Here is a 21,461-nt window from a genome sequence, read left to right as displayed (position 1 = left end):
TCCTCATGTGTATATAGTCTGAGTCTTCCTCATGTGTATATAGTCTGAGTCTTCCTCTTCCTCATGTGTGTATATAGTCTGAGTCTTCCTCATGTGTATATAGTCTGAGTCTTCCTCTTCCTCATGTGTGTATATAGTCTGAGTCTTCCTCATGTGTATATAGTCTGTCTTCCTCTTCCTCATGTGTATACAGTCTGAGTCTTCCTCATGTGTATATAGTCTGAGTCTTCCTCATGTGTATATAGTCTTTCTCTTCCTCATGTGTATATAGTCTTCCTCTTCCTCATGTGTATAAAGTCTGAGTCTTCCTCTTCCTCATGTGTATATAGTCTTCCTCTTCCTCGTGTGTATATAGTCTGAGTCTTCCTCATGTGTATATAGTCTGAGTCTTCCTCTTCCTCATGTGTGTATATAGTCTGAGTCTTCTTCATGTGTATATAGTCTGAGTCTTCCTCATGTGTTTATAGTCTGAGTCTTCCTCTTCCTCATGTGTATATAGTCTGAGTCTTCCTCATGTGTATATAGTCTGTCTTCCTCTTCCTCATGTGTATATAGTCTTCCTCTTCCTCATGTGTATATAGTCTGAGTCTTCCTCTTCCTCATGTGTGTATATAGTCTGAGTCTTCCTCATGTGTATATAGTCTGAGTCTTCCTCTTCCTCATGTGTGTATATAGTCTGAGTCTTCCTCTTCCTCATGTGTGTATATAGTCTGAGTCTTCCTCGTGTGTATATAGTCTGAGTCTTCCTCTTCCTCATGTGTATACAGTCTGAGTCTTCCTCTTCCTCATGTGTATATAGTCTGTCTTCCTCTTCCTCATGTGTATATAGTCTTCCTCTTCCTCATGTGTATATAGTCTGAGTCTTCCTCTTCCTCATGTGTGTATATAGTCTGAGTCTTCCTCATGTGTATATAGTCTGAGTCTTCCTCTTCCTCATGTGTGTATATAGTCTGAGTCTTCCTCTTCCTCATGTGTGTATATAGTCTGAGTCTTCCTCGTGTGTATATAGTCTGAGTCTTCCTCTTCCTCATGTGTATACAGTCTGAGTCTTCCTCTTCCTCATGTGTATATAGTCTGAGTCTTCCTCATGTGTATATAGTCTTCCTCTTCCTCATGTGTATATAGTCTTCCTCTTCCTCATGTGTATATAGTCTGTCTTCCTCTTCCTCATGTGTATATAGTCTTCCTCTTCCTCATGTGTATATAGTCTTCCTCTTCCTCATGTGTATAAAGTCTGAGTCTTCCTCTTCCTCATGTGTATATAGTCTTCCTCTTCCTCATGTGTATATAGTCTGTCTTCCTCTTCCTCATGTGTATATAGTCTGAGTCTTCCTCATGTGTATATAGCCTTCCTCTTCCTCGTGTGTATAAAGTCTGAGTCTTCCTCGTGTGTATATAGTCTTCCTCTTCCTCGTGTGTATATAGTCTTCCTCTTCCTCGTGTGTATATAGTCTTCCTCTTCCTCGTGTGTATATAGTGTTCCTCTTCCTCGTGTGTATATAGTCTTCCTTTTCCTCGTGTGTATATAGTCTTCCTCTTCCTCGTGTGTATATAGTCTTCCTCTTCCTCGTGTGTATATAGTCTTCCTCTTCCTCTTCCTCATGTGTATATAGTCTGAGTCTTCCTCTTCCTCATGTGTATATAGTCTTCCTCTTTCTCTTTCTCATGTGTATATAGTCTTCCTCTTTCTCTTCCTCATGTGTATATAGTCTGAGTCTTCCACGTGTATATAGTCTTCCTCTTCCTCATGTGTATATAGTCTTCCTCTTCCTCATGTGTATATAGTCTTCCTCTTCCTCATGTGTATATAGTCGGAGTCTTCCTCATGTGTATATAGTCGGAGTCTTCCTCTTCCTCATGTGTATATAGTCCTCCTCTTCCTCATGTGTGTATAGTCTTCCTCTTCCTCATGTGTATATAGTCTGAGTCTTCCTCATGTGTATATAGTCTGAGTCTTCCTCATGTGTATATAGTCTGAGTCTTCCTCTTCCTCATGTGTATATAGTCTTCCTCTTCATTCTCCATATGGACGTCACAGTCCAAGAAGGGCAAGCTGTGTCGTCCACATATCTGAACCAGTGGCTTGGGGTTACTCCTTCAAAGGAGTTCAAAGTGGACGACACATGGGTTAAGATCAAATCCAAAGAGGTGCAAACTTTTACTGAACATATCAACTCAGTGGACAGTAACATCAAGTTCACCAGAGAGGAAGTTAAAGACAACAGCTTGCCCTTCTTGGACTGTGACGTCCATATGGAGAATGACAGGAGCCTCCACATAGGGGTATACAGAAAACCCACTCACACGGATCAATATCTACTTTTTGACTCTCACCACCCTTTGGAACACAAGCTTGGCGTTATCAGAACACTGCAGCATAGAGCTGATAACGTACCCACTAGCTCACAGGCTCAAGGGGAAGAACGCAAGCACCTGAGAGGCGCCCTCACAACTTGTGGCTACCCCAGCTGGACCTTTGTTAAAACGGCAGCTGCCTCCAGAAAGAAAACCAAAGTGGTTGAGAAAGAAAAAGATAACAGGAGAAACAACATAGTCATCCCATATGTGGCTGGGGTATCAGAGAAACTCAGGAGGATTTTCAACAAACACTGCATCCCTGTGTATTTCAAACCCGGTAACACACTCAGACAGAGACTAGTACATCCGAAGGACAGAACACCACACCACCACAAAAGCAACCTGGTTTATGCTGTCCAATGCAACGAGGAATGCAAAGATCTTTACATTGGAGAAACAAAACAACCACTGCATAAACGCATGGCCCAACACAGGAGAGCCAACACCTCAGGCCTGGACTCCGCTCTGTCCAAATCTTGGACAGAGAGGACAGATGGTTTGAAAGAGGAGTAAAAGAAGCCATCTATGTAAAAGTGGAGAAACCATCGCTAAACAGAGGAGGGGGTCTGAGACACCACTTATCTCCAATTTACAATGCCGCCCTTTCATCCCTTCCCAGGAGATTCAACAATCTAACCTCAAAGGACAACTGTTCACACATGGCCCGGGTGACCCCAACGACTGTCGTTCAGACTCAATAGAGCACTAACGAAGTCGAAACCAACTGCCCACCAACGACTGTCACTCTAACGACGGGCGTGGGCACTTGGAGCACAAAGGGTGTCAGTGACATCATCGGCCTTGTGAGAGGTTAAATACCTGGATCTCCACACCAGTTAGTTGGACCAGTCCCAGCCTGGTCAGATGCGTACATGAACTGATGAAGCCTCTTGGATGAGAGGTGAAACGTCTTCCTAGACAAACAACCAGTCCAGTTGTTTTTTGACTGAAATTGCTTTGCGGATAACGATGACCTGGACGAATGAGAACATTCACAGGCTTATAGCCGGTTTAGTTATCACTCACTCTGAAGTCGAAGCAGAAGTTTCAGAATAAAAGCCTTTACTAAAAGCATAAACTGTTCACCTTCGCATTTGAGACCTCATTCCTGCCCCGGCCTGACACGGGATAACAATGAGCTGGACAAATGACAACATTCACAGGCTCAGGGAGCCGAAAATTAAACTACATGGGATGCAATGTTATCAATTACTCCCGTGATTTAAAAAAAAAAATGGAAGCACTCTGTCACATATAAACGAGACTCATTTATTAGGGATCACTAGATTGGACTGCTGTCTCAGTTGAACAGTGACACAGAAAAACCATCCTTTACACGCCTAATGAAGAACCAAATTTGCTGACACATGTTGACAATGAAGAATTTTTTTATGAGCAGAGAGCTTTCATATGCAGCATCTAAAATGAGAAGTCGATATGGACATGGTGCGATAGGCCTGTCTCTCATGCATACAGAGACTTCTAGCATGGAGCGGAGGGTACAACCAGGGGCTTTACAGCTCTGTCTACACTGAGCCTCCGATACCATGCACTAATAGAGGGAACCAGTAGGAAGTCGCCTTCCACTCAGATGCCTGGAGGGATGAGTCATCCAACATAAGGCCCAGTACTGTCACCATGTGGCCACACAGCTGAAGCACTGACCCACACGCTCTGGTGCGCTCTCTTCCTCCCTATCCTCCCAGCCCTGGTCTCACTTGCTGGCCAGAAGCAGAGTCGGAAACAAAAGCCACTGCTGCAGAAAGAGGAACGGGTCCTCCTGCACTCAATTCTCACTCTGAGGAGAGGATTTGGCTTGTAGCAAGGTCATCCAGCAGGCAAACACATGCAAATATGTAACCTCACAAATTCCACACTGATACAGTTCACCACTATACGTTTACCAAAAAGCAAGGCCCATCTTACACAAAACAATAAAATAACCTTAACATTAAAACATAGGCTGGTTTACTAGTACAAAGCCACTGCAACAGGATGGATGACATTTCTACAGCATTGTTCCCCTGGCTAGAGTAACTGCTGCCCCCACTCTCCAGTACCAGGGCAACCACAGCAAGGCTGGGGACTTCCAAAAATGTCAAGGTCAGTTCAACCATGCTCACTATCAAACAGAGATCAAGCTGGATACATACACAGTGTAGGTAGCAACAAGAAATGTCAGCTAGCTTTTGGTTACAGGAGCAGAACATTCTGCTATGACTAAAATGGCCTGAATGAGAGGGAGACGTACATGTGAGGACGAACAGAGACAGATACTGCAAGGCAGACTAATAAGTCATGCTTAAAGAGGAACATTGACAAGAGAACAGGAAGAAAGGGGGGCATGAAGGGGTAGCGTGGTTTTCAAAAACCACTGGCTCTTTATTATCCCTATGATCACCGCCTCACAAAAATACCCACCTCACTCACAAAGAGAGTCACCATTTGGGCCTCTTCAAAAAGAAAAGACAGGGAACTAGAGGTAAATTCCATACAAAGAAGGAAAGCCTTTCTTTACCTGACTCTCTCCTGCTCCCCCAGCACCTCCCTCAATTCCTTCCTTGTTCGTTCCTCTGGCCATGAATACAGGGCTCAAATTACCAGTAGGCTCAAAGTATTTTCACTTCCACTAGAAGAGAGGCCATTTTGGAGAAGTCCAACACAAAATGAACCGTAAAGGAGACCCTCTTTCTTTCTCTCTCTCTCCCCTATCTTTATTTTTCCTAACACACTAGTGTTCCAACATTGTCAAGGACTGCCTGACATGCACTGTACTAAAATAATAACCATTATTCCTTAATATCTTAATGTATCTCTGGGGTAATATAGCAAGTACAGTTCATATAGAAAGGGACAAGCAAATCCAGCCATGAGAGCATATGCACAGCAGTTCAAAGGCACCAACCAAAATGGCTAAGCTCGTGTGAACTAGTGTTGCACGGTATACCGATACTAGAAAGGTACCGCGGTACCCAGCCGTTAAGAACGATACTTTTTCACGTTTTATTAGTATCGGTACTTTCTGAATTTTCTGCGACAGCGTGTCTGTGCAGCTTCTCTCTGCTTCCTCGCTGCCTGCAGACGGAGTGGGCGTGGCTTTACGGTGACAGACAGTCACAGAGCAGAGCGAGACAGACATGGCCGAAAGTCTCACGAGTGCTCCTGCCGACCGTCAGAGGCTTGTTGTAAAAGCAGACGCACGGAGCGAAATATGGAAATATTTCGCTTACATTGCAGACAGCGAGGGCAAGCCCACGGACACCACAAGGCCCGTATGTAAGAGATGCTATAAGTCGGTGATGACCAAGGAAGGCAACACGTCCAACCTGGCGAAGCATCTCGCGGACAGACACCCCGATTTGCACCGAGAGTTCAAAGAGCTGCAGGTTAGCAATAGATAACGTTAAATATCCCCCGGATGAAGTCAAGCGAACTGTTTTCCCCATCAGAATTGCAGGAGGCAGTCAGGGGAGAAGCTGTTTAACAGTCCGATGTGGTTCCACATATCTCTGTCTGCTAACGCAACGTTCACACTGGTGACATGAACTTTACGATAACATGCGCTGGTGTTCACAAGTATGATAATCAACAACACTCATTTTAAGTCAACCGGTGCTAGTAATATAATCATAGCATGTACATTATTGTCAAAAATTTACAAGATATATTGTAATTTACATTATTAGAAAATGGTATGGTAAGAGCACAGACCTCCACCGGGTCTGGGTCATTTGTGTTATACTTTACTGCACTAATGTAGTTTGCAGGCTGATAATACAAGGTTTGAATTTTATCAACTTAAAATACAAATTGCAAATTTCCCTTTTGTGGGACGAATAAAGTATTATCTTATTTTATGAATTGCCTGATTCACAATTATTTTTATGCTGAATAGAATTGTAGTTAATGTGCTGTTAATTTTTTTCTACTACAAACACTGAGCTTTAAATGGAAAATCAGGTCATTAAATAATCTGTGAGAGCAAACAAGACAAATAAACAACACAAGACACTTGTCTTTTTGGACACAGAGATGCTTATAACCACATTGGCAGCTAAGTTAACTATCAGCCTGAAATAATGATGATAATATTAGTAGTATTGAAGCATAAGCATAATTTATCCATCTCTGCCCCCCACCCCATGCAGACAAACAAACAGATGCAAGCACAACCTACAACCAGCAAGTTGAGGCAGCCTTCCCTTCCAGCTCTGTTTGATAGCAGCAGAAAATATGAGAAAGACTCAAAAGATGCAAAAAGACTAAACAAAGCTGTAGCTGAGTTTATTTGTCTTGATCAGGTGCCAGTATATACAGTGGAGAAAAGTGGATTCCGGAACCTTGTGCAGCAGCTGGACAGAAACTATGACTTGCCTGGGAGAAATTATTTCATGTATAGTGAAATACCAAAGCTGTACACTGAGACCAGGAATGTTATTCAGGCAGAACTTGCACACCATCCTTCCTTCGCCTGTACTACAGACATCTGGACGAGCAGGGCAGCTGATGCATACATGGCAGTCACAATCCAGTATATAACTGAATCCTGGGAAACACAGTCATGGTGTTTAGGATGTTCAGCTTTATATTCAGATCACACATCAGATAGTCTCCATGAAGCCCTAGAGGAGATTGTGTGTGAGAAATGGGGACTGAACCTGTCAAACATGGCCGGGATAACCACTGACAATGCCTCTAACAACAAAAAAGCATTTGAGAACTATACTTGGATTCCATGTTTTGGTCAACCTTCATCTGGCTGTAGGCAAGGCTTTAAGCCTAGACCGTGTCTCAGCATGCTTGTCCAGACTCAGAAAAACCGTGTCTGCCTTTTCCAGGTCAAACAAAATGATCAGGAACTTGAAGGAGAAACAGAAGACCTTGAACCTACCTGAACCCAAGCTCATTCACGACGAGCCTACACGCTGGAACTCCACCTTTGAGATGGTGGACAGATTCTGTACACAGCAACAAGCAGTCTGTGCGGTTTTGGCTGAAAATCGCAAGAAGTGGCACCTGATGCCTAAAGACTCAGACGTGACAACCCTGGAAACTATTAGAGAGGTCCTTGGCCCACTAAGCAGCTTCACAGATGCATTGAGTGGAGAGAAGGACCCCACATTGTCTTCTGTGCTGCCCCTGAAATGGAAAATATTTTCCTGTCTGATGGTGAAGGATGGAGAGAGCATTCTTTCACATGATATGAAAGACAAAATAAGAACAGACTTCACAGCAAGATATGAAAGCAGATTGCTGGACACTCTCCTCAACACTGCAACATTCCTTGACCCTAGATTTAAGGACACTTTTGTTACCAATGAGGAAGAGTTGAAGGCAATACTGATGCAGAAATGTGATGAAGCTCCACAGCAGGTCGAAGTAGCAGAGCAGCAGCAACAGAAAGATCAAGGAGGGGCAAAAAAAAGAAAAACTGATTTGAAAAGCCTGCTGTCAACCATCAAGTTTGAGAAGAGGGAGGAGGCAGGTGGGGCTGAGAGCAGTGTGGTTCACTCCACATCCCGTGCTGACCAACTTGCAAGTGAATTCTTGTTGTACAAACAAATGAAAAAGATAAGTGCTTCTGAAGACCCTCTCACCTGGTGGAAGAACCATGCAACCACTCTGCCAATTCTTGCACATTTTGCCAGAAAGTACCTGTGCATTCCAGCCTCAAGCTGCGCTTCAGAACGTGTGTTCAGCACATCAGGCTTCATCTGCAGTCCTAGACGTGTGAGGCTGACTGAGGAGAACATTGACATGCTTGTTTTCCTGGCCAAGAACCTTAAATTGGCCAAAGAATTGTCCAGATAATAAGATGTTCTGGTTTTCATATGTCCATGTTCTGTGACAAATCTTTTAATTTCTTTCACCAGCTGCATAATAATTTTGTTGTTGTTGTTGTTACAAGTTAAGTAGCTATAAAGTTCTGCAGCTTTGACAAAAATCTCTATATTTATCTTGACTTTTTAAGTTTAAGTGTTGTAATGAATAAAAATAAATAATTTTAAGTTCCACATTTTGTCATCTAATATTTTATTCCATTACTTTTGCTGATGTTTTAGTTTTCTGCCGTGGTATCGTTTCAGTATCGGTATCGAGATATTTTAGGCAGGTATCGTACCGAAGTCATAATTTTGGTATCGTGACAACACTAGTGTGAACAGATCTGAGCTTCAATTTACATGATGAAAGAACAAAAATAGACATGTCATGCACATACAGTGCCCATAGAGAGATACAGTACCCATAGAAAGTATAGCCTGCCACATGGACTCTATGACATTGATTTACACAATTCAATAGTGGATGCAATTACGTCAACATGAAAACACTTCTCTATTATCAAATATAAAACACAAAACAACTGTTACGAGGTTGCGTCACCAATAACAGTTCAGTGGAAGTTGAAAGAAGCTGAAACTTACATGACCTCTGGGCTGTATACAGTAAAATCCCTGTTATCTACTGCACTAGAACTTTCAAAATGTGGATTTTCTTTTTTTTGTTGAATTGTCTATAGAAACTATGGACCTTTTGGAAGATGTCAACATAAACATTTCAAAACAGTCCTAGTTTAGCTCCTGTTGCAGCAATGACGTCAGCTGACAGGAACTTACCAAGGACCAAGGCTGTTGCCTAGCAATGGAATTCCGCTGAAAAGGTCTATAGACTATAGAAATAGAATGTTCGATTTCTTCTAACAACAGTGTTCTCAATTTAGTGTAGAGCGTCAGATTGAATTTACCAATGCACCCTTTAAGGCAACACTTTCTTACACTTACAAGTTCCAATCCAGACAGAAAAACTTTCAAAGTGAGAGCGTAAACAAAAGCCCACACCTTCTGACTGACTGTGCACAAGAGAAGAGGGAGAGACCCCCCCCCCCCCACTGCTGGCAGACGAGTGGACGCATGGGCGTTCATACAGCTTAGGCGTGGCGCTTAGGTGCCTACACCGAATAACAGCAAAAAAAACCACTGCATCAGCTATTCAACATCTATGAAGAAAGACGCTCTTCGGGTGAGTGTCCACAGAGCGTTTTGTTTTTTAGCGCCACTATCTTTTTCAATTGTTTCCAATGAGGAGAGAGTGTATGCGGCTTTCTTGAGAAAAGGTGCTGCAACCAGCGTCTTCTGTGAGAGCACTCTGCTTGTTTGTGGGGCCACTGTGAGTGCTCGTCATTTTGTTGCTCCTATTCAGGAAACTATCACAACAAAGACAGAAAAACCCATTTGTGGGAGCAGATTGGCTGGACACTGAATGTTGCAAGTGAGTGTTATGCTTTTATCACCACATGTATTGTTAGTTTGTTGTTAGCTGTGGAGTCAACCCCCTGTTAACGCAGCGTTTAGTTAGTTAGCTACCTAGCCAACAAGCGTAGTCACAATACCAAAATTATGACTTTAGTACAATACCTGCCTAAAATATCTCACTACCAAACGATACTACAGCGGAATTCTAAAACATCATCAAAAATAATGGAATAAAATGTTATATGACAAAAGGTAGAACTTGTGTTCTATTAATTAAAATATTTAAACTTAAAAAATAAACGATTTTTGTAAAAGCAGCTGAGCTTTATAGCTACTTAACATGAATGATTCAATCGCAGGCTCAGACCATTTTTTACTAATATAAATTACAATATATATCAAATTATTTACAAAGCCAAAGTGAACACCAGCACATGTTATGGTAAAGTTAATGTTACCAGTGTGAACGTTGCATACAGAGATGTGTGAACCACACCGGACAATTAAACAGTTCAGGGCTTCCCGCAGAAAATTTGTAGTCAGTTAAGGTGGTAGGGTGTGGTTTGCCGTCTGACAGTCCATTGTAATAAATTAATAATAAGCTTTTCAGAATAACATCAGGAACAAGAATAATACTGATATAAATAAATAAATAAAGTGCTAAACCGCAACTGAAAAAAGAAGAATATGTGCAATTTTAACTAAAGAAAGTGCAAAACGTGCAAAGGTGGTCAATCAATTACTGACGGAGCTCACATGTAACATCGCTTTAACAAAGAACAAGCGTCTGGCGCTGTAGGAGACGGTTGCCTCTCCAGTAGCTCTCTGGTTTTTAGCTCTTTTTAGCACTTTTACCCTGTGTTGACCTCTTTCTTTCTACTTTTTTACTCCTCTTGTGAAGAGACTGTTGCATTTTAAAGTTAGAAATATCCATAGGATATATATAAAACACACAAAGAGCCAGTTTTTGGCTCTACGCACAAAGGGACGAGCTGGAATACGACACCCCTTCCCGGCTGCAAGGCCGGGGCAAAGTTAAAGGCAGAGCGTCATTTATAATAGGATTGCTCTTCTGAGCCCATTCCCCAGGTGCCAGTTGTTCAAAGGTAATCCGATCAGATTTTTGTTATCGGATTGGATCAAATCTTGAAAATGGGTTGTTCAAAAGGGAAAGGATTCTGAAATTGGATTAGATCACGGAATCCAATCTTAGTTTGAATCTGGATCAAATCTTCACTTTGTGTTGTTCAAAATGTTTCAGTAGGATTTGGATAACTTTGATCCAAAAAAACAGGATTATCCTGATCCCAAAAGGAGGGAGGATTTCAAGGTGGATTTCGGGAAGAAAATGTAGTAAAACGCTAAAATTGGTAAAATAATACATTTGTATAATTTAGTGTACATACTTTTGTTTATATTTTGCACTTGTTAAACCGTTAAAGTGATAAAGTAAATAAAGTAGACATAGGCTACCAAATAAGCCTTTCAGTATAGTAAAGTCAAAATATAATAAAATAAAAATGATCTTGTTAAAACAATAAAACAATCTCCCAGGTTTCAATAACAAACAAAAATAATACTCAATTTTTCTGTCATCACTGTATATTAATTTCAAACAAACAATCATCACAGATGAAACTGTCAAAGATAATGTCTAACAATGGTATCCCTTACTACACGTCCAGTCAGTCCCTCGTTCTGACAACCAGAGGTTGGTCTGGTTCTTCAGCAGGCTCAGGTGCATCATAAACATCATCAGGGAGAGGGACATTGCGCCTGGTAGCTATGTTGTACAGTTCAATACACGCAAGTATTATGTTGCATGCTCCCTGTGGCTCCACTCGCAAGTAGTTAAGGCATGCAAAGAGTTTCTTCAGAACTCCATTCAAACGCTCAATTGCACATCTGGTTTTGCAATGAGCAGTGTTGAAGCGTGCCTGCGCAGGTGTGGTTGCTGCAAGAAAAAGAGTCATCAGCCAGGGTAGAAGTGGATAGGCACTGTCTCCTAATAGTATGCCATCCCGTCGGCTGTTTTGGAGCTCTCTGTATAAAGCACTCTCTCTCAGGACACGTGCATCATGAACAGACCCAGGCCACTTCACCACACAGTTTGTGCTGATGAGGTCAGCGTCGCCCACAAGTTGTTGATGCCTCCCCTTTCGGTTGATGTACTCCCAGTCCCTCTCATGAGGTGCTTGGATATGCACATGAGTGCACTCAATAACCCCAATAGTATTGGGCATCTTCCCCAAAAGAAAAAACTTGTGCTTGGTCTGGGAAATCTGGTCTTCCTTTGGAAGAGAAACCAACTTATTGACCAGGCTGACCAATGCAATGGACACAGCTTTCACTACATCACACACAGTTGATTTATCCACTCCTATATTGTCACCAACAACTTGCTAGAAAGTCCCAGATGCATAAAAGCGCAGACCAATGAGGACCTGCTCTTCCACAGACAGACTGTGACTCCTTCCAATGTACCTGATATCAGCATTCCCAAAGCAAAAGCGAGCATACAGTTCTTCATCGGTGTACTGCTCCAGTGGTTTTGCACACTCAACATATACCCTTTGACGGTATCCTCTTCCACCAAAATGGTGATAGCGATGGACAATACCTGCCATGTCAGCGCCTCTCTCTCTCTCTGTTAAAGGCTGAATATAAGATGGCTGTCAAACACCCACCCACTCATTCACTGATGTGCTTTGGCTTGTGTTCAATTAAATCAATCAAGCCCAAGGCCTATAAATACTATGTTCACTACGACAGATGAGGGGCAACCATGGACTCAAAAGGACCTAATTTCACCATTGCAGAAACCCATGCACTGCTGGAGGGTGTTAAGTGCCATAATGCCTCAATAGTAGGAAGCTCTGTTGCAAGTGAAATGGTGACTAACAAAAAGAAGAAAGACATTTGGGTTGAAATTACACAGCATGTTAATGCAATGAGGTCTGGACAGAGGAGGACCTTGGAGCAGGTGAAATTCAGGTGGAAGAATCTGAGGGCCAGAGCAACGAAGGACCTTGCTGAGGCGAAAAATACCCAAACGGGCAACAAACCCTTTAAGAGAGGTGAATACACGGATGTGGTTCTGGACATTATTGGAGGTGAGAACTCTAAGGGCGCACTCACACTGTCCTTCCGCACCGGGACAAAACTGGTTTTACAGGTAGAGCCTAGTGCCTTTGACCAGTGTGAGTGCAACCGGTCCGCACCCAGCTGCGGCCAGCTGGCCGTCCACGGCCCGTTTGGGAGAGGTGGGCTTTTCTAGAGTGCGTTTGCACATGTACGAGCACGAGCGTGCACGTGTACGAGCACGAGGCCTACGGCGGTTCTGAGGTCATTTTCTGTGCGTCTGTTGGGACATAGAAAAAAGAAGGAGGGACCATGCGCGGACATTTAAAACAATGACGGCGAAGGGTTCACGTTGGTGTGATGTGGAGGTGGAGTGTTAACTGCAGATTTGGTCGATGAAAAGATTCAAAAACAGTCGACAAGACGCACAAAAACTCAGAGGTCTACGGAAAGATTTGGAAACAAAGCCACGCATCGCCATGACGTCATCAATGCGTGTGACGTGTTACGGCGTGATGACGTATAGGCAGCAAGAAGCATTCGCCGAGGCCCAGGTAGTGTGAGTACAAACGGGCCTGGAGGGGGGGACAAGGACCCTAAAGCACGGGGCACGGGACGGACGCACAGTGGGAGGGCGCCCTAAAGCTCTGCATGGGATTCAATGTGTTGTAGAGGAATGTGAGCCAGTTCCTCCAAATGAAGAGGAAACATTCATTCTGGATCTCAGCACTATTTCTGCAGCACAACCTGGATCCTCACTGGTAGAGCCAGCAGTCACAGGAGCTGAGAAAAGAGGCTGGAAGCGTCCTTTGCCAAATAATAATGATAACGATGCCGATCAATCACTTCTCAAACGAGAAACTGAAAGAGCAGAAGCACAGATCCTCCTAGCAGAGGAACAAATGAAGCTGACCAAACTGCAGCAAACCAAAGTGAAACTTCAGACCCGCCTCCTAAAAGCAGGGCTTGAAAATACCGCTCTCTCCTCCTCAAATGACAAAGAACCCTGAACATTCTTTATTTTGTAACTATTGGACATTTAGCCTTTTTTTTTTCATTTAAGACGTTTTCAAAATATCCACAATGCATTTGCATATTTGTTTTGTAATTGTTGTGGCTCAGATGAGGGAGTCAAAAGAATTTATGAATGGAAGTGGATGTTTGTTATATTTGTGTTTTGTCTCAAAATGAAAAACATTTACAGGTACCCCATGTTGGCTCTTCTACCTGTTGTTCTTTACATAGCTGTAGCCCACTGATATGTTGTCCCATATAGAGCACTGTCAATCCGGATTTGGTAACCTTGAAAACTGTGTATCTGGATCAGAGTGATCCAATCCAATGTTGCTTTGAAAAACCGGCATAAAAGTAAACGGATTACCTGATCCTGGATAGCAAAAAAACTAGATTTCGGAATCCGGATAATTTTGATCCAGATTAAATGTTTTTGAACAACTGGCCCCAGTGGATCACCTAAAAATGGGTAAAGGATTTGGGGATAGACATTACTGAGGTCCAGTGGAGGGTGTGAGAAATCAATTTTACATAGTGGGTTTTTCTAAGTTAAAGGTGAGTAAATCCTTGGTTTCTGTATGTTGATTAACACAACAGTCGAGCTGTGGATAGGTGCTGGAGAAGGCTCTATGATGTAAATCCATGGTTTCTGTATGTTGATTAACACAACAGTCGAGCCGTGGATAGGTGCTGGAGAAGGCTCTATGATGTAAATCCTTGGTTTCTGTATGTTGATTAACACAACAGTTGAGCCGTGGATAGGTGCTGGAGAAGGCTCTATGATGTAAATCCATGGTTTCTGTATGTTGATTAACACAACAGTCGAGCTGTGGATAGGTGCTGGAGAAGGCTCTATGATGTAAATCCTTGGTTTCTGTATGTTGATTAACACAACAGTCGAGCTGTGGATAGGTGCTGTAGAAGGCTCTATGATGTCAATCCATGGTTTCTGTATGTTGATTAACACAACAGGCGAGCTGTGGATAGGTGCTGTAGAAGGCTCTATGATGTAAATCCATGGTTTCTGTATGTTGATTAACACAACAGTCGAGCTGTGGATAGGTGCTGGAGAAGGCTCTATGATGTAAATCCTTGGTTTCTGTATGTTAATTAACACAACAGTCGAGCTGTGGATAGGTGCTGGAGAAGGCTCTATGATGTCAATCCATGGTTTCTGTATGTTGATTAACACAACAGTCGAGCTGTGGATAGGTGCTGGAGAAGGCTCTATGATGTCAATCCATGGTTTCTGTATGTTGATTAACACAACAGTCGAGCTGTGGATAGGTGCTGGAGAAGGCTCTATGATGTAAATCCATGGTTTCTGTATGTTGATTAACACAACAGTCGAGCTGTGGATAGGTGCTGGAGAAGGCTCTATGATGTCAATCCATGGTTTCTGTATGTTGATTAACACAACAGTCGAGCTGTGGATAGGTGCTGGAGAAGGCTCTATGATGTAAATCCATGGTTTCTGTATGTTGATTAACACAACAGTCGAGCTGTGGATAGGTGCTGGAGAAGGCTCTATGATGTAAATCCATGGTTTCTGTATGTTGATGAACACAACAGTCGAGCTGTGAATGAGTGCTGGGGGGATTGTGGAGAGGAGTCACATGGGGGTGGCAAATGTTGACTTTTGGTGGTCGTAAAACATTGATAATATCTACTGGGGTCATGAACATTGGGTGGTGTGTTTGTTGCTATTGTTACTGTGATGTTCTTGTATTTGTAAGGTGCTCTGATGTGACTGTATATATGGAGAGCTGGAGAACATTTCAGACCCGGTTGGGGCAGCGTCTCTCCTGTATGCACGCAGCTTAGTAAAGACATGATTTTAGAAACACTGAGGACTCCAGAGAATTTCTTTCACAAGGGACTTTCTTAAACTGGTCCACTCATCCTTGATTTGTGCCAGGCATAGCCTATTACGCTAAACTGGCTAAGATGCCTGAATCTCGCTGAATTTTGGTCCGATATATTCCAAACCCTCAAACAGGCTCCTAAAACAAATTTGGAAACAAATCCCTGACTGTCTAAAAATCTGCCCATTACAGTGCTTCCCCTAGGTTTACAGTGATCAGAGCCACAATGCAAACTCAGTTTAAATCAGTGTATTGCACAATGAGCTACACTCAGTATCAGAAAATGTCTTTTAAATAATTGTCCGAAAGGTTCAAGTAATGTTGACCAACAGAAACAGTCCAGAATTCTGTCAAAAATCCCTCTCCTGTGGCGATCGGTGGAACAGTGGTTAGAGCAGCCGCCCCATGTAAAGAGGCTAAAGGTCCTCGAGGCAGCGGCCGCAGGTTCGACTCCAACCTGCGGCACTTTGCTGCATGTCTCCCCCCATTTCCTGTCTGTCCTGCCTAATGAAAGACTTGGAAAACTGTCAAAAAGAATCTTAAAAAAAAAAAAGTAAATAAAAAAAAAAATCACTTTCCATTTACAAGCACATCAAAAAAAAGAAAGCCTTCGAACAAGTGAATCTCCAACGCTTTCTGAGAATTGTAAACAAGCACCCATGTAGAGACAGAGTTGAAATGCTGTCGTGTAAATAAGATCAATAACATAAGGCTGTTTAGTTTGTTTACTAAAAGGACATGTTATAGAGCTGTTCTACAGGAAAGGATCCTTATATGACTTCTGTTGGGATCTGACGCTATTCAGAAAATACAATTAACTTGACATTCAAGGGGGTCGGGGGATGCCGTTGGGGGGGACGCAGCGCACCCCTAATATAATGGTAGGGGAAACACTGCGTAAAGTGTCATGGCCATTACCACCCTGCTTGCCGGATGTAACATTTTCCTTAAAATTCTACAATGTCTAAGGCTAGAGATGTTGAGATTGAGGGGATCTTTGACAGCATTCGACAAAACCTGGGACCCACTGCTGGCTCTTATTAGTAATAAGGTGCTTTTCCACTATGGTGGACTACCCTGAATGAGGCGGGTCAATCTCGCCAAAAACGGCCCTAATTAGCATGTGAGTCGCTCAGGAGGCCGTTTGACTGAGGAGAAAGAGGCCCTATCAGAGAGCAGGGTCTCTTTTGTCCCCTGAGATATACCCGGTTGCTGATTGGATGTATCGGGTGGTCGTACAGACGCCACAACTACACGGTGAAGTAGAGTAGAGTCCAGTGGTATAGTAGAACACTGTGCAGAAAATTATCTGTGCACAGATTCTGGGTTGAATTTCAGACCTGTGGTTGCTGCATGCTCCAGTTTTTGTAATAGAAAAACGGCAAGTGAACGGCCATTTGAGAGGGCGTGCCCTGAAACTTACCGAGCGACCACTCTTCGGGGCTAATGGAAACACACCTTATGGGTCTCTGCTGGTGTGTCCCTGGGCACGCGCACACACACACACACACACACACACACACACACACACACACACTAATTGTGTGATTTATTTAATGGACCTTAATTAAAAGCTGAGCATGATGATGCATCACTAGTTTCAATTAGTCTAGAATAGGGACCTGCACTTCACACAGCTGGGCGAATTGGTGCCATTTTATTGAATTGCCTTATACATCTTAAACCCAGGCAATGCATACGTCTGCTTATTTACTCTTTAACAGGGCAACTGCTCAGTGCTTTGAGAGCCACGGCGGATTTAAGCAACGTAGGCTGATCAGATTTGTACTCCCAATTATAATATTATTATTATTCTAATAGTTTTTATAGCTCTTTTCTTAGTACTGTTGGGTTGACTTAGTTTGCTTCTGTTGTAAAGATGAGCAAAACAGACTAGCCGACAGTCTGCCATGAAAGTGAGATGACATTATGGCCAAACCAAATAACCTTTCGTAGGAGAGCCCTTCTAGCCAATCAGAGGCGAAAAAGGCCGGACCTTTCCCTATTGTCATGGGGGGGGGGTAACGCACATGGGCAAAATATGCTATTTAATCTCTGGATCCCATTTCCCAGTATCACTTGTAAACTGCTGTTGTCGCTAACTTGTAGTTCTCAAAGTGTTTCATTTTACATACACAGAAAATGACAGGGGATAGTTTAATCCTGAGACCCGCCCTTGACTCCTGAAATCAACCCAATAGAGGTGAAAATGAAAACGTATTAAGAAAAGATCAGAATGATCAAGCGACGCAATGGTCTCTAAAAGCAACAGCTACGAGCTCCTTAACCTGGTCGAAACTTGCAATTACTGCATTCCGACTCAACAATTTTACCCGTACGTACTCACACATTGAAATTTAAAAAATGGAGACTAAAAAGGGAAAGCTCCCCTCCAAAATGCCTATCATTTCTCCTAACCACCACCGAGGCTGGGGGTTGGTAGGAGGGGGAGGTGAGGGAGAGCAAGCCCCTACCCAACACATCTGCTTTTCTGGTTGCTGATACCACACGGAAAAAAAGAATTAGCACAAATACAGAAAACTCAACCAAGCTTTCAGCCTGATTCTCACACCTGGGCGTAGCTAAAAAAGTTGCCAAAGACAAATGCGTTAACATCATGTAGCTAAACACCACCATGATGCAGACGCCAGAATTGTCATAAGCATTAGTCCAGAAATATACTGCAATAAAGAGTTCGGCTTAAAATACGTCTTCGGGTGTAAATACATCGAGCTGTTCATACGTGTGTTCTGTAAAGTAACATGCGGTTCCAAATTAAGGACACAATCAATTGGACAACATCCAGAAAGTTAGCTGCGATGCTAATATAGCATGTGCTGCCTATGGCTCGTCTGCTAACGTTCACCAACACAGCAGCTGGTTGCTTAGCTAGAGTCGCCAATAATGACCACACTGCGTCATGGAGAACATCGACTATTTCGACAGTTTCGTAGTCCCACAATGCCTAACACACATGTCATGTTAATTATGATTTATTATGTATTAATGCTTCAAAACGCCACACATTTGCAGCTTAATGGGCTCGAGGGAAACAATATAATTAGTAATGTCACGTTATACAAATGGCTAGTTGTGAGTGGTTGAAAAACTGGTTAAAAACTGAGCGAGTTAGACTCTTAGAAACTTGTACAATGGTGTTGGCAGCTTCGGGTGACATGGGTGCTTGAAGTTATAACATAGGCTAATATACAACTAATGTGGTGAATTCCCACACGAACAAGGTAGCCATCACAAACACAAAAAAGTCATGGAAGAGCAGCCCTGCAAGGCACACCGATGGCATGTGGAGCTGTTATAGCCAGCCGAGCAAGCAACATAAAAGTGGAAAGTTGAGAGGGCAACCAACTTGTTCTAATAAACTAAAGCGGTCGTTAGCCAAGTTGGTTAGCCTCAGTGCTACGTTCGGTTGACTGAAAACATGATCGGTAATGTTACGCTTCTGTTCTTTTTATGACACTACCTCCATTTCTAGAGGATTATATTAACAATTTAACACAGATTTTAAAGTACTCACCTAAATAGGCATTCCAAACTTGAACAAACGAAGCAAATGCATGTACAGTAGGAAATCCTTAGTGCATCCCAACATCAAATCCAACCACGAGTAGGCCTGTAGACAGGCCTCGGAGTTTCCTGTATCCTTTGGCCTTAAAAGTAGCTCCTTCTCCACAAACTTCTCAGTGTCTCCCACGTATAGGCGGAAAGTTAAATGCCCTGTCCTGTTCAGGTACACTGCATCCATTGAGTGTCTATTATAGATCCGCGGTGGATAAATCCATGTATTTCAGTGTATTGTATATAAACAGTCGCTATTTATAACGGGGGATATGCTGCTGTATGTGATACAGGGCTCTGATTCTGTCTCGGGTCCTTACATCCGCAGGAGCGCCCATCCCCCTCCTCTTCCTACTCTCCTTCTTCCTCTTCTTCTTCTTCTTCTCCTTCTTCTCCTTCTTCTTCTTCTTCTCCTTCTTCTCCTCCTCCTCACCGGCATCGACCGCGGGTCCCAGCGAAACTGACACACTAACACGCCACGGGGTTTCCCTGGCGACAGTGCAGGGGCTCTCTCCCATGGCAGGCCCCTGTTGCGATATCCCGAGTCTCGCCAATGATTCGAAAGCAAAGTGTCAGTCTTCTTCTTCTTCTTCTTCTTCTTCTTCTTCTTCTTCTTCTTCCTCTTCTTCTTCTTCTTCTACTTCTTCTTCGTCTTCGTCTTCTTCTACTTCTTCTTCGTCTTCGTCTTCTTCTACTTCGTCTTCGTCTTCGTCTTCTTCTCCTTCTTCTTTTTCTTCTTCTTCTTCTTCTTCTTCTTCTTCTTCTTCTTCTTCTTCCTGTAAGGAGTGTTTGTGAAGGAGCGGAGCGAAATTGGGTGTTTTTCCAATATTCTACCGATTTTTGTCGGGTTTTTGATGACTTTGATTATGTACTATTTGCAACATCGTCCACTGTGAAATGTTTTGGATGCGGTCAGGAGGGACATTTAATCAGGGCTTGTCCCGGCCGCAACGCTCCAGCCGCCCCGGGCGTGACCGCGGGGGCGGCCGCCGCCGCTGAGCCATCCGCTCCTGTGTGGGTGCGGGCGGCCCGTACCGGCGGTGCGGCGTGTGGCCGCGGTAATCGGCGGGGGGGCTGGAGCTGCGGGGCAAAATAAAGATCAAGGGTCGGCAGTAAAGGAAGTGGCGGAGATGCAGAGCCAGGATGAAGAGAGCACTGAGGTGAGTAGGGAGAGGGCGGAGGTAAGAGATGAAACGAGGGAGGCGACAGGTAAGGATGGTGAGTCAGGTGTTTCTTCAGGTAAAGTGGCAGGTGAGGTGGACACGGGTGTGGGTGAAACAGGTGGAGGGAAAGAGACAGGCGGTGTTTCTGGTGAAGTGGGTGAGGGAAACAAAATAACAGGTGAACTAGAGGAGGGGGCTGAGGAAGGTGAGGAGGAGGCAGACAAGGCTGCAGGTGAGCAAAGTGGGGCAGGTAAAGTAAAAGGTGAGCTGGTTGAAAAAGTTGAGGTCGTTGGTGACCAGTGTGAAGTGGGTGAGGTGACAGGTGAGGTGTGTGATGCAGGTGAGGTGACAGGTGAGCTGTGTGACGCAGGTGAGGTGGCAGGTGAGCTGTGTGACACAGGTGAGCTGTGTGACACAGGTGAGGTGGCAGGTGAGCTGTGTGACACAGGTGAGGTGACAGGTGAGCTGTGTGAGGGGAACACAGTAGATGAGGAGATGGAGGCCAGTGAGGCTGTGGTGGCGCCTGCTCCTCCTAAGCGACGCAGCAAGAGGAGGAGCATGTTGGTTGTGGAGGCGGGTGGAAAAGCTGGTCGACTGGCAGGTAGAGTGAGTGCTGCTGAAAACAGAGCAGCTCTGTGTGACAGCAGTGACAGTGAGGGGTGTGTGTCAGACAGCAGTGTCCTGTCGCTCACTCCGCGGACTGCTGCTCAGGTGTATCCTGCAGACTTAGTCAAGTCTTTTTTACAGCAGACTAAAGGTCTGAGAAACTTAAACCTGGAGCATCACTTCCCTGATCTGCAGGGCTTCTATGACTCCATCAGACACGTGATAAGACACAAAGAGGAGTCAGACTTAACGGATCAGGAAGTCTTCAGACTTCAGAAACTAGTCCATAAAGTCAGGAAGCAGCTCGGGTTTTAATGACGATGAAGGAACAGGTTTTATTTTTATTTATTTCATTGATTGTTTTTAGTCTGGTTTTTAACACCTTCATCATTATGGATCTTTTTAAAGTAGGCAGCTTAAATATAAACGGTGCTAGGGAGATGAGAAAGAGGGCAGTGGTTTTCCAGATGACCAAACTAAAACACATCGATGTCCTCTTTCTCCAAGAAACACACAGCGATGTCGGGAATGAGGCCGACTGGAGC

The 21,461-nt window shown here is 43.7% G+C and overlaps 1 protein-coding gene and 1 pseudogene across 2 annotated transcripts in view; both read right to left on the bottom strand.

The window, feature by feature from the left end:
• Positions 1 to 19,567, bottom strand: part of LOC310966193 (histone-lysine N-methyltransferase SETD5-like) — a gene marked incomplete at its 3' end in the record, with an annotated part of 47,181 nt that extends 27,614 nt beyond the window's left edge. The window contains exon 1 of the mRNA XM_083940051.1: positions 19,107 to 19,567. The remainder of the gene's footprint in view (positions 1 to 19,106) is intronic.
• On the bottom strand, positions 11,297 to 12,238 carry LOC310966192 (putative nuclease HARBI1; annotated as a pseudogene). Its single transcript has one exon. The product of its transcript is annotated as a putative nuclease HARBI1 (transcript).
• Positions 19,568 to 21,461: the final 1,894 nt, after the last annotated feature.

The sequence above is a fragment of the Echiichthys vipera genome (genome assembly GCF_963691815.1).
Source record: "Echiichthys vipera genome assembly, chromosome: Y".
Classification (NCBI taxonomy): Eukaryota; Metazoa; Chordata; class Actinopteri; order Perciformes; family Trachinidae; genus Echiichthys; species Echiichthys vipera.
The sequence above is the reverse complement of the archived record's forward strand: the minus strand, read 5'-3'. Positions and strand labels throughout refer to the sequence as shown.